Source organism: Podarcis vaucheri (assembly GCF_965113315.1).
Source record: "Podarcis vaucheri genome assembly, chromosome: Z".
NCBI lineage: Eukaryota > Metazoa > Chordata > Lepidosauria > Squamata > Lacertidae > Podarcis > Podarcis vaucheri.
The window spans coordinates 7,326,304-7,340,900 of record NC_138758.1 but is presented as its reverse complement, the minus strand read 5'-3'; the positions used below and the strand labels follow the sequence as shown (position 1 = coordinate 7,340,900).

General features: G+C 41.7%; 1 long non-coding RNA gene across 1 annotated transcript; it reads left to right on the top strand.

The window, feature by feature from the left end:
- The first annotated feature begins 4,608 nt into the window (after positions 1–4,608).
- LOC309523900 lies at positions 4,609–13,653 on the top strand. The gene is made up of 3 exons (XR_014215679.1): positions 4,609–4,727; positions 10,907–11,007; positions 13,334–13,653. It is a non-coding gene; the product is annotated as an uncharacterized lncRNA (long non-coding RNA).
- Positions 13,654–14,597: the final 944 nt, after the last annotated feature.

The following is a 14,597-nucleotide window of genomic DNA, read 5'->3' as shown; positions in this document are numbered from 1 at the left end:
TTTGTATGTTGCTTCAGGACGTGACAATTCAGCAGGTTCTACTTAAAATCCCTAATTTTGATCTCCTGAATATCTTAAGAAGTTTGTTATCTACATTGTGGGTATTACAGATCAAACAGCATGATATAAATATTTCAACCAATCCATTCATTTGCCCCCTACATTGAACCAGAAAGATATCTGGCAGATCCCTGAGCTGGAAGTGTAATGCTGTCTGTATCAGTGGTAATGAACCACAGCAAGCGGTTGATCAGTCACTACCTAAGTAACATAGCATTGCCACACCCAGGATGGATTTATTTTCTGAACTAACTTTGAGCTGCATCATTTCAATAATTAAAATCTGACTGGCTGAACAATCCTGCAGTGCAGCTGCAGCACCTTTAAGAAATTTTGGACAGGCTATTAAGGAATGATTTATGAAGGAAGCTTTTGTTCAACCAAGTGATTAGAATTTAATAACTTAGCCTACTTAGTTCTGAACTGGACACAACCAATCTAAGCAACAAACAATCCGGTTCTCCCAATTATGGCTTATCGCCTCTTGACATGAACCCTTGATCTGCTGGCATGGAAATGATGGGAAATTTCGGCATTGTTTCAGCCTCTTCTTTTCAGTGCATGGACTGCAATTCCATATAGTATATTCTGCTCAAAATTCCTGGGGCTTTCCCATACACAGGTATTTCAAATTTCTCTTGAAATTTCATTGCAGATGAAACTTTGAACCAGATTAGAAGGTACAGAACATCCCTCTGTTATCACTGTATGCTGAGAATTTTTGTTTCCAAATTAAGAACAAAGCTGCTTACTTTCCTTTCTTTTGGCCATTTGAGACATTTATCAGACATGTGAGAAACACAAATGATATGATTGCAGTGTAAAACCTATTTTTAATATGCTTATGTGATTTTATTAAAGGTAAAGGTAAAGGTACCCCTGCCCGAACGGGCCAGTCTTGACAGACTCTGGGGTTTGTGCGCCCATCTCACATCTATTGGCCGGGGGCCAGCGCTGTCCGAAGACACTTCCGGGTCACGTGGCCAGCGTGACAACGCTGCTCTGGCGAGCCAGAGCCGCACACGGAACGCCGTTTACCTTCCCGCTGGTAAGCGGTACCTATTTATCTACTTGCCCATGTGATTTTATTACTTGGCTGTAAATTGCTTTCTTTCTTTCTTTTTTTAGTAGAAAGCAGTATTTGAACATTATTCAAGCAGGAACCAGGGCACTGATTCAGAAGAAATTAGTGAGGGACGCCTGGAAGTCTCATACATAGCACTGACTATTAATTTGTCAGGAACAGACTCAGGCACTAACTGAGGACCTAATCACTTCTCAAAACCTCTTGATAACATGCCCACCATGGTGGATCTGGCTGGAACTGTCAGAGCCAGCATCCTCAAGGAGCCATTATCTCTTCAGGAAAGAATGTGGGCCTTAGGAATAAAAGAAATGCACCCCTCCCCCATCTTGGACCCTTGTAGGCACAGGTACATAAAACCTGCAATGTGAAACACCGCCCCATTTCTGCCTTCTGAATTCCTCTCTTTGTATTCTTAAATTATATGTTTAATTGGGGGTTTAAATCCTCATTAATCATGTGTTCTGGAGGATGGAGAGAGGGTTGAGACTGAGGAAGGGGTGTGACTTGGGAAGGGTCCTGAGGAACAGACAGAGGAACAGACAGAGTTGCATTTCTCCCCTGGTCCTGAAGTTCCCAACATTTGCCTTACAGGAATTTCAAAATTAACTTTCAGATTTGTTTTAGGCAAAGTAGTATAGCTGCTACAATTTTAGGCAACGTTTCACCCCCACCCCACTCCTACCCCCCACCTGCTTGTTCATTTTTGATTTTGCCCAAGCAGAACCACAATGGGATGGAAACAGGGCTGGATTTAGGTTTGATGATGCTCTAAGCTACTGAAGGTAATGGGGCCCTTTATATGTTCAGCTGTCCTTTGTCAACAACAAATTATCGCTGTTTTTTTTTGTTTGTTGAATATATGCTATATGGTAATTTATGGACATAATAGGTATCTAAAGCCATTTGCACATAACAAAATATGTATTTTATCAAAGTAATTGTTGAACTGAAATACAATTAAGAAGAAGAATATTAATAGTCAATTGGGGAGGCAAGAGAGTGGGGGCCTAAGCTATAGCTTGTTTAGCTTATATGTAAATCTGGCACTGGATGGGAAGGAACTTTCAGTTGAATACTGGTGGTTGCAGCAGGAAGGAGAACTGGAGCAATAGCCATACTCTTTATGAACCCCAACATCATGTAATGTATAAGTTAAAGAGGAGACCGAAAACGTTCATAAATTCGTATTGAATGACTAGAAGCTGGGACTGAGCTGACAGTAACCTTTATGATATCCCAATCTTCTTATCTAGTGGAACCCTATTCTAAGCCTCATAAAGTCAATAGAGAGAATACAATGGGGTAATCTTTTTGACGCTAAGGAGAGGTGTGCCACTCGCAATGAAGGTTTCACTTCTATTTTCCAATATCTTGCAGCTGAAAGAATTTACCTCTTCCATGCTTGCTTTTGCCAAAGAAATAAGGCATTTTCATAGAACAGTGGACTGAGGGTTTATGTTCTTAATCTTGACACACTGCAAAAGACGGAACAGTGGTGTAATGCAGGGAATTTTAATTCTTGCCTAAGTCAAAATGGAATTTATATGGTTGGTTGCAGTTTCTGAGCAGTGAAAATGCAACAGAATCAGAGATAGATTCAGAGATGTCAGCAGATAGCTGCTCACCTAGCAGCTGAATATGTGAACTGACCACATTTGAGATGTTGCTACAAGTTAAGTTTGTAGTGTTAATAACTTGTGAAGTCACATTCACATATGCAAGTCGTCTTACAATGATGCAGCCATCAATAGATAAATATTCACATTTAAAAGACCACCACCAAGTACTGAACAATTAAGTGAAACACTATCATAAATAAAACTCTGGACAGAGAGCAGTGGTAGCCAATTACTTTTATTCCTTGCTTGTGATATTCATCTGTTTCATTATTAATAAAAAATGGAGTGATGGAACAGATGGGTATTTTGTATAAACTGGAAGGATCCTTATCTCCAGCGATCTTCTTCCCTATTCTTTTCTAGCCTCCTAAGACAGGCAATGTAGCTGTCCATCTGCCCATTGGTAGCCTTAAAAAAAGGTAAAAGTAAAGGACCCCTGACAGTTAAGTCTGGTCGCAAATGACTCTGGGGTTGCAGCACTCATCTCACTTTACTAGCTGAGGCAGCCGATGTTTGTCCATGGACAGGTTTTCTGGGTCATGTGGCGAAACCTTCCCGCCAGAGCAGTACCTATTAATCTACTTGCACTTTTTGGCGTGCTTTCAAACTGCTAGGTTGGCAGGAGCTGGGACTGAGCAACGGGAGCTCACCCCGTCATGGGGATTTGAACCACCAACCTTCCGATTGGCAAGCCCAAATCCCATCAGTCTAAGCTGGCATAGCCAATGATCAGGAATGTTGAGAGTTTTCATCCAACACCATCTTGATGGCACCGAACTGGGAAGGTTCATCTAAAATGTCACTTCTGATAAATGCTCTCTTACTGTGCTCCTAGTGTGTAAGGAAAGAGTAGGGTCAAGAACCCGTTGCTTGTTTCTTAGCATGTGTATCACTATTATCATTATTATATACTCCATCTTTTCTCCTGATGGGCCTCAAGGTGGCTTACAAGTGCTCTATCCTGTCATTCAGATGTCATAGAATCATAGAATCATAGAGTTGGAAGAGACCACAAGGGCCATCGAGTCCAACCCCCTGCCAAGCAGGAAACAGGAAACATTGAGTACAGGTCAAGGATAGTGGGACATAAATTTCTATTAAATGAAGAAATGGAATTCTTGATGAAGTCCTTAAAAAGACTTTTAGGGATGATTATCAGCATCTCTGCTGTCTTCAACAGAGAAATCCACATGATTTGGTCATGCATATGACCTCCACATGCCCTGAGACATTCTATTATTCTTATTAAACTGGCAGCATAAGCATACTTAAAGGATTTTGTTACCTCAGAAGTCCAGAACAAAAGGGATAGGATGGTACCATGTTGGCCTAGATTTCCAGCTCTCATATTTTGCTATACATGGTCTAAAAATGCAGAAAGCATTCTATCTGTAAGGGTTCACTCTGATGCATTATTTTCTGACTCCCTATAAAAGTTGGATTGTGTTGAGAAGTACCATAGTTCAGTGTTGGAGCACATGCTTTATGTTGCATGCCACTCCAATCTCCAAGTGCTGTGAGATTGCAGGAGTTCCAGGCACTTACCCAGGGTTCATTTTCCTTGGACTGAAAGAAATGTTCTAAACAAATGTTCCTCATGAAAATACTTAGACTAGAATAAATCGCAGACACTTAGCTTTGCAAGTAAGTGTAGATTTTGCCCACAGATGTTTCAGATGTTACAGCTGGCTGGAAAATCCTATTTAGAAATAGTTTTCATTCACATGGCTTTTCTTCAGCTGGGAGCATCAGTGAAGTCAGAAAGAGTGTGGGGAGGGAGGGAAGAAAGGCTGCTGGGAACCTGCTTCATCCCTCCCACTGGTTACTTGAGCTCAGGGCTTAGGCTAACCTGTCCATGCACACAAGTGTGAGTCAGTAACTGTACATTACAACAGTTTTGAGTTTAAGCTGTGGCAGATACCAACCCAGGATTCTATCACATCACAGCTGCTGATCCAATGGTAGGTCCCTAACTAGGCACTGGATATGAGTTGTTTCGTCCCATGTTTTATTTAAAAAGTGGTCTTTGCCTGGAGAAGAAGGTGGTGTAGAAGTAAATTTTTACCGCAGGCTGATGCTCAGTGATAGAGTATTAGCTTTGCATGCAGAGCACATCCAGACCCCAGTCCATGCATACACAAAGTGAAGTCTCCATACACTGAGCTGTTGTTCAACATGCAGAAATTGTGCACAGGGAGCAGCAGGTACAATCCCATTGCCCTCCACACATTTGCTGTTTATGGCTTCTTATTGTGTCATATCCCACTCTTGTCTTATCTCCATAGCATAACACACTATGCTATGGAGATCAGACAAGACTGGGATAGGTAGACCAGCCCTCTGCTTCAGTATGAAGAGCTTCATCTATCCATATGGATTTGATATCTTTATCATGAGGCAATCCAGTTCGCTACAGTAAATAGATGTATAATATTTATTTTGCTTTATGACTATGTTACACACTGAATTAGTTTCAAATCCCAGTAGAGCCCAGCCTACACAAAATAAATTGTTAGAACATTGCAGACATGTATTTAATGTTTTAGTTTAATAGAAAAATGATGCCAGTTAAAATCCTCTTTACTTCTTTTTGTAATAACCGGTAGAACATAGGAAGCTGCCTTATACTGAGCCAGACCATTTGTATATGTAGTTCAGAATTGTCTACACTGCCTGGAAGTGGCATTTCAGACATGGGTTATTCCTTGTCCTAGTTGGAGATGACTGGGCTAGAACCTGGGACCTTCCACATTCCAAGCGGATGCTTTGCCACTGAGCTTTTGCCCTTCTGCTATGCAAGTATACCTAAACCTGAGGCTTTGGGCCAAAACAGATGCGATGTTTGGGAAATGAGTAAATGTTGAACATTCTGGCATCCTTTATGTACTTCAAAACCACTAATTTGATAAGAAAAACGATGCAAAATGTGCCAGGTAAACCCTGGCATCATTTCCCCAATCAGATTAGCACTTTTGAAGTAAATAAAAAATGCCAGGTTAAAAAACACCTTTTTATACATGTCCACTCAGAAGTAAACCCATCAACTCCAATGGAGTTTTCTCCCAGTAAATGGGTAAAATAATACTGCTCTGATTTGGCCATATTCTACAGAGACTAAAGGTGATATTCAACTGAGTTAAAGTTTGAATAGACTCATTGAAACAGATAGGCTCAAGTCTGAAGAAATGTCTCCTTCCCTACAGACCCTCTGGGGGTGTTGAGATCAGTGGAGGGACCCCACCCTCAGTAGTTCCACTGCCCACATACACTTGGTGGACTGACAGCCCCTAAATTGTGGAATTTCTACCCCACATTGGTTCATCTGCACCTTCATTAGGTAGTTTCAGCTGTATGCTGAAAATGTACCTCTTTACCCTGATCTTACACACAAACACCATTCTTTCCATGTACTTTGGACTTTCAAATTTCAGCAGCACCCTGTGTGACTCCAAAATCCCCTCTCCAACCTCTAGCCTCCTATTCTAAATCATTGTCGTGGTTACCACTGCGGCAGCCTCCCAGCTCAGTGCCCCAGCTGTGCTTTCCTAAATCTGCCTCTGTCATGTGGCTGTTAATTTGTTTTACACCGTTGTTAAAGTTGCATCCCCTACCCTGGGACCTTATGCTGGAATGGCTAAGAATTGAAAACATCACCAAGCACCACCATATCCTAAGTTAGTTGTGGTTATAGGTAAAGGTAAAGGGACCCCTGACCATTAGGCCCTGTCATGACCGACTCTGGGGTTGTGGCGCTCATCTCACTTTATTGGCCGAGGGAGCCGGCGTACAGCTTCCGGGTCATGTGGCCAGCATGACTTAAGCCACTTCTGGCGAACCAGAGCAGCACACGAAAACGCCGTTTACCTTCCCGCCGGAGCGGTACCTATTTATCTACTTGCACTTTGACGTGATTTCGAACTGCTAGGTTGGCAGGAGCTGGGACTGTGAAATGGGAGCTCGCCCCATCGCGGGGATTCAAACCGCCGACCTTCTGATTGGCAAGTCCTAGGCTCTGTGATTTAACCCACAGTGCCACCCACTTCCTACTGGAATTAATGTGAATGACTGATTTAAGTCCCAAAGTGCAACTAACACAATCAGAATAGAATATTGTGTCACCTTTGACACTCTTGCTTAGATCAGTTAGTGAATGGTCACATCCATACCATACATTAAAAACACAAGAATCCTGGAAACTCTAGTTTACCTCCAACAGTACTACAGTTCACAACACCCATAACAAACTACAGTTTTCAGGATTCTTTGAGGGGAAGCCATTTGTTTTAAATGTGCTTTAAATATATGGTGCGGATGTGACCGTAGCTTTCTGAAGATCAGAGCATAGGAATAGAGAAAGGGGGGAAATAAAGAAAGTGGAATGTGAGCATTGTTGTTTTTCTTTTTGGTTTAACAGCTCCTCCTGGAGTTTTGCAAACATAAGACACAGATGCTAATTAATTAAAAGAAAATGCTTATTGATGTTCCAGCACCATTGCTATTCTACTTAATGAGAGATTTATTGACTCGTATTAAGCTGTATTCCAAGAATGCTCCCAGTAATAAAAGTATAATCTCCTGGCATAATGATGATGGCTTGCAGTTATTTCACCAGATTTGGTATGCAGCTATGAATTGCATCGATTTAATTTTCAGTGCTTTATTTGACAGAGGAAAAGTTGCTCATAGAACTGTGGATATTACCTTGTTTAAGAGGTTAAGAGTGTCGCGAAAGAGAGAAAATGAGATTTGTACTTAATGTTGCATGTGAAGGAAAGCACTTCTGAAGAAGACAACTGTGCCATATTGCTGCAATTCAGAAAGGCTTCATGATTGGAATAGTGTCATAGAGTTGCATTCAAACTTTCAACCTCTGGGGATCCCATTTCACATTGGTCTGTCCACCAAATAACCTCTGAATCTCTGCTGCACAACTCCAGAATGCTGGAGAAGATTCTGGCTGACATTTATATGAACGATTTCTTCGCCATCTTTCCAGTGCCTATGCATCACTTAGGGTGGCTTCCGGCAATCTAAAATCACAGTACTATTTTATTTTATTATTTTGAAAAACACCCAAGCACATGGGGGGGGGGGACTATTACCAAAAAAGTAATAGTAAATTATAATCCTCCCAAGTAGCCCTTTGTTCTGCTATGCAGGCCACTAGTCATGAATCCTACTTCTCTTGTTCTTCTGGTTCAAGGTCTGGCTGGGAATGAATCCTGACAATTGTTTGTCAAAGATACTGACTTCTCCCTTCTGATTAGCTGTGATAATGTTAGTAACAGTAGTAAAAGTGCCATCACCCGGCTACTCCAGCCACTGCTGGAATTTGATTAGAAGAAACAGCAAGAAGGTGTTAAGCAGTTTCTCCCCTCTGTTTATACCTGCAGCCATTTATTTCATTTTTTAAGCCTATGGCTGCATGCCATGTGTCACTTACATGATATGGGGGCAGTATGTCTCCTTGTGCAGAATGGAAGATGGCAGGGTCCCTGAGGAAGCGCTCTACAGGGAGATGGCATCCGGCACCAGGCCCATTGGCAGACATCATCAGCCGTACCGTGTGGGAATCCTTTGCAGATTACCACAATACGTGGAGGCAGGTCATGGATCCATAGCAGTGACCAGAGGAGGAATGGCCGCTGGGAGGAGCGCAGAGAGAAGAAATGCCATGGTGTATCTGCAGCAACACAACCAGACACCCTTATCTGCCCCAGCTGCAACAAAACATGCTTCTCCCATATTGGTTTCTACAGCCACAGCACGTGCTGTAACCTTCCCACAGTTTGACTTCTCCCCCAAAGGTGCAGTCCTCTATTGTCTTCCAAGACAGATAGAGGCCAATCAACTAGAACAGACCAGAATGAGAATCTAAAACTAAATCAACATACTGGAGGACCAGCAGAGGGAGATTTTTGGTTTGCATTTGTTCTTATTTTAATTATGTATTTTGTGTTTTTTATATTCACCCTGAGAATTACGTATGAAGGGTAGTATACACATTTAATTAATAATAAAAATAATGTTGCTAAAAGGCAACATTTAATTTTCCCAGTGCACCTAATAGCTATAGTGGGAGCCTAGGAGGAGTGCAAGAGGTTGATTTGAAAGGGGAAACTGAAGGGAGGTAGCGAGGCAGCAGGCAAGTACATGGGTCAACACAAGTAGACATGGAGGAGGTAAGTATGTAGGTAGGTGAGCTTGAAGGGGATGAAAGTGAGCAGAGAGAGTTTATGGAATGGATCAGATCACATTGCATTCCTGAAGACATTGGTGTGTGTGATGAGTTTCAATCTAGATCAGAATAGGACTTAAAATAAAACAAGCTGTTTCCCCAGATGTTGGGAGAAGTGTAGTTTAGTTTCCCAATCCCAGCTGCGAATCAGACCAAGGAAGTTCACCCCATCCCTAACTTCAGCTCCATTTCCTTTATTTTGCTCTCTGTGAAATCACTTTCTCCAGCATTGCTGCCTCTTAACACCTGTTTCAGGCTGACAGTACTGCAGATGCACCAGGAGAAATGTGCAAAGAGCCATAAGGAAAGTACAAACAGTTAAGTCACAAGAGCACATTCTATAGATAGATGCCATATGTTTGGGTGACACTGATGACTTTCTTAAAAATAACAGAGTGGAGCCAAATAGAGGTGCTACTTTGATTGGCCCCCTCCTTTTCATTTTATAAGACAAGCCTTTTTTTCTGGTACAGATTACGGTAGGCTTGCTACTTGAAGATTTTAGAAGGCAAGATAGCATGCAAATGATTTGAGGCACTTAATAACAATGCGGGTGGTGTAACTGGAGGTTGACATGCATTCCAAATACGAGGTCCCCAAATTCTCTCTCTCTGTATCTCTATCTCTGTACCACCATATCATAATGTATCAGAGTGGTATATGACACTAAAACATAAAACATCTTTAAAATCAGTACTGATAATCATTAAATAGCTGCAAAGGCCTGTCAACATAAAAGAGTCTTCAATAAATGCCTGGAAGTCAAAAGTGAGAGGGCCTGCTAAATCTTTGAAGGGAGAATCTTCCACAGAATGGGACCAGTGACACCAAATGCCTGAATTCTAGTTGAGGCCGTTTGGAGCCCTGTAACATAGAGAACAACTAGCAGCACAGCTCTTGGTGTTCTCCATGATATTAGAGAGGTCAGTGGAGCACTTATGCTCATCTTTGGTGGGAGGACCTGAGCAGCGAGAGCACTTGCCCCACCTACAGTTTCCAGCAACTGGCAGTCACAAGCATCATTGCCTCTGACCACAGAGGCAGAACATAGTCATCATGGTTTGTTGCTTGCTTGCCTGCAGTACCAATAGCCTGCTCTTCAATCTCAGAGTGGGGGACAAAATAATAAAAATAAACAGGGTAAAATATACATAAATTACAAAATCATAGCAACAGGAAACAACTGAGCAATTATATCAAAAGGTAAACAAGCAAAATTACAAAAAAAAATAATTAAAAAAATTCCAGCTTTACAAAGTATGAGACTCAAGGTCAGCAGGGCTGCCAGGTAGTGATGTGCAGATGGACAATTAGTCTTGGGGTTATCTTGACTACCAAGATGGCATTTAAAGGCCTTCTAGAACATTTCCACTGTTCTGTTCTACTCACAAAGGTAGGAAATTTAAAAAAGAAGGGGTTTCCTTCCTTACACACCTTACGGGTAAGGACTCCACCAGACAGTCTCTGAGGCTAAGATGCTATGTGGGACAACACTAGACATTCCCAATCTGTTGTGTTCAAAGATAACACCTTCCTCTGCTCTCAAAAATTACACACACTGTTTATGTCCTTGACATAAGAATTCCCTTTCTTACACATTTTTTAAATTGATTTTTTATCAAAAATGGGAGAAAATAAATTATTAATATGTGCAAATGCATGCTATGGAATGTGATTCACTGTTGAGGAATCAGGGGGTGGGGGCAGAAAATATATTTCCAGGAATTCAATTGGAAGATTTATAAATAAATAACAACAATAATAACCACACACAAAATAATGATATTTTCCATGTTTTCAAATCTTTCTTTAGCATACTAACTGCACACACTGGAAAAACAGTGGAACACCTTATTTCTCCCTGCCAATATTTAACAAGCTGATTTATCTGTATTTGTTTAGGTTAGTGAATTCTACAGGCACAGCTGTCAGATGTGTCATTCATGGAAGATGCTGGTCTTTGCCTCCTGTAAAACGTTCCTTTAACAACGTTGAAAGTATAGGTGGGTATCTTATTGTGCAAATCTTCATGAAGCCTTCACAATGTTCCAATATTCAAAGCTTTAGGATGGGTCAGATGCAAAATGATGTAGAAGGTAATCCAATGTGGTGTAGGACACCCAAATTCAAATTCCCACTTGAACATGAAGCTCACTTGAGAAGGTGTAGGAAAGTTTGGGTTATTTTTATTTATTTTTGGTGGGGAGTTAGTAGGCTCTTGACATTACTACCAATAAAACCAATCTTCCATCTAATTTTTAAAATAATATTTGTACCAGTCCCTGCCATCTCTGCAGTCTGAGGCTGAGTAGGACCTACTCAGGTCCTACCCACCTTAATCTGACCCTGCGAAAAAACAGTATTAGAAACAGTTTTGCAGAATGAAAGTACATCTGAATGGTGTGATCAATGGTTTTTCATCTGTTTTCCCATTGAACATCCTCCCACTGAGAGACAAAGAGTCACCGTTTCATAATCAAACTCCTAATGAAGAACTAACTGCTGTCTTCATGAATAATTTGTGTTCCCCTTGTACTTGTTACATCTAAGAAAAGGTCAGCATTCATCTTTCATCTCTCCTACAAATGCAAGCTATGGTGTTTGCTTGAGGTGCATCTGTGACTGGTGAAAAAAATAATCATTATTGGTATTACCTATTGGGGGAGGGGAATGAACAGGTACATAAATGAAAATATATTGTGTGTTCTATCCATATGCTCTCTTTAACTGAAGCTAGAATGTTGATTAGTAAAAAGAAAACAGGTCAAACATTAAAAATACAGGAATAATACTTAATATGCAATCTAACATGAATTGAAGGTGGTCCATGAATGAAACCAAAGTAAAGCCAACAGCAGAGGTCAAGGGCAGTGCAAGGATCTACAAAGCACCCATACACTTTATTTCAAAAGTCTAGGTCTAGGAGAATACATATTTGCTGCAGCTGCAAGACTCAATTGAGGCCTGAGCTGAATTAGGTTGATTCAGAGGGGAAAGTGCATCACCTGAGGCAGGTTGAATAAGCCTAGAATGGCTATATTTCAGGTTGGGTGGCCCAAAGCAATCTAGAAATGTCAGAGGGTGAGGTGTCACATAGAAAGGTGAGGCTGGCCTCAGGTGGAGAGAAAAATGTAAGAAGTCTGAGAGTAAGGACTTATCCACATTTCCATCTGTCGCTCTCTCTGCTTTCCCCTGGTAAAACCTGCATTTTGATGCTGAATCGGAACCAATGGCAACCAAGTGTCCCATAGATTGTTGTTTGTCCTGATTCAGCAGTAAAGAGTGTGTTTTCCAGGGGATGTCATAGGGGCACATGCAAAACTGCTCAGACCCATGCATCCTAGCATGGCACAAGAGGAAATGTGGACAAACCCACCAAAGGGGGCCTTCCTGACCAGCTGCATCTCCCCAACAGAAAATAGGCATTCCTGTTTGGCAGGTGCACCAGCTTGTCCCTGTGATTGAGGGGGAGGGCTGGCGCCACATGATGTGCACACATCATGTGACATGCTGCTGTCACTCACATATGCTGCGTGATGTGCTGACATGTCATGTGCACTCTGTGAGGCTTGTGTGTGTGATGCGAGCACATTGCTCAGCATGCACGAGTAACGTGAGCACGTCACAGAGTGTGTGCGTGCAGAGTGCATGCGTCACCAGGGAATATTGAGGGGGCACGGCCCCCTCCTTGAAAATTTATTTGGAGGAAAGGTGGGATATAAAAGTGTTGATGAATAAATAATGATAAATGCAAATAAACAAGCTTGAAATGAAAATAAATGAACAAGTAAGTAAATAAAAGAGCTGTTTCTTAAATAGCCACTTGCCCTATCTCATTTGGTGGGGGCACCCAGAAGGTGAGCTAAGGGCCAAGGTAGATATATTTGGGAGGCAATCGGTCAGGCATACAATGCTGCAGTATTAATGACTGACCAATGAAAAGGGCCCTTCTGGGTCTAAGCTAAAAATACCATTAACCTTTGTATTTGTCATCAGGTGGGAAGTAGTTTCACTAATGAGCAACGCTTTCCTTTCAAATGGCAGGAGTGTAGGAAGAAACAAGTCTTTTAAATTCCACTTATGACTCAACGTGGGTCTGTTTTCCACATGGGGATCATGTTGAGAGAGGGAGGGAGGGGCAGGGGAAAGCCACATGTATATGCAAATGTTCCCAGATGAAGAGGGTAATGGAAAATAATATGGAACTGCCAAGCTGTTCTAGAGATGAAATCATTTAAATTGTTCTGGAGTTGGCATGCAAATGAAATATTTTGAAAGGTATTTATTAATTTGTCTTGATTTCCTTCTCACCTTGTGCCATGGGGTCAGGGTGAGTTAGACTACAACATCAAACAACCCCAGCAAACTTTGCCTCATTTGACCATTCATTTGAAAACATCCTGGAGAGGCACTGCAGGCCACAGTAGAAGTTCTGGACAACAGGGATAAATGGTCTCACCTGGTATAAGGCAGCTCTCTGTTCTTTGTTGCATGTGCTCAGAAACCCTCAACACAATGAAAGGGCTCAATGCGATGAATCCCTCTGATTATGAAGAACTTGACATGGACATGGTTTTCGTTTCCCAGTAGCATTCCTTGTTGTGCAATGGATGAATCTGTTAATTATGGTTTCTCCCAGTATCTGATTTTACCAAGTTGGAGTCTAGTGTTCTACATCAGTTTGTTGTTGTGTTGTTAATAATAGTGTTATGAATCGGGTGGGTGAGTGGATTGTATGTGTTGTAGAAAAAACCTGCCCCTTTTCCCTTATGGGGTATCCAAGAGCCTGTATAGAGTCCTTAAGTAGGTTCCCTATTGATAGGAGAAAATAACAGAGACCAACCAGAGAATAGTGAGAAGCAAAGCAGCAAGTAAGCCGGATCTTTATTGAACTGTTGCAACAGGGTCCTCACTCACCACACACAGGACCTACCAATTGGGAACTTGCTGAAGGACTCTATACAGGCTCTTGGATGCTCCATAAGGGAAAAGGAACAGGTTTTTTCTATAACATATGTGAGACCCTTCTAACCTCTGGATCCAGCAAGGGTTAAAATATAAGCCATGCTAGCTTCCTATGTTGAGGTGACAGCCTGTGTGATGGGTCATTAAAGGAAACAAAGGAAAGGGGTTCTGTGTGAGATGGCCAATCCCCAGCTCCCAGTGAGTTAGAAGATGAAGCAAAGTTTAGAGTAGAGTTTCAGTGATGCGACCTAGTATTAAAGTAGCAAGCTGGAGACTGGGTCAGGGCAACATTTGAGATCAATGCTTGATTTCTGTTTGAATCCAAGGCTGCTGCCTCCATCATGGGCTCAGGCTGCATTATTGTGTAAATAAACAATATTTCCTTCTGTGTTTTTGTTTTTGTTTTAGTTTGTAAGCCTGCAAACAATGATGATCTTATTTTTAATCACTTGTATATAAGGTGCTCTGGGACTCTGTTAAAAGCAGTGTTTCTCAACCTTGGGACCCCGTATGTTGCTGTACTACAACTCCATCATCCCTGACCACTGGTGCTGCCAGCTAAGGATGATGACAGTTGTTGTCCAACAACATTTGGGGACCTAAGGCTGGGAAAGGCTTGGCTAAAGAG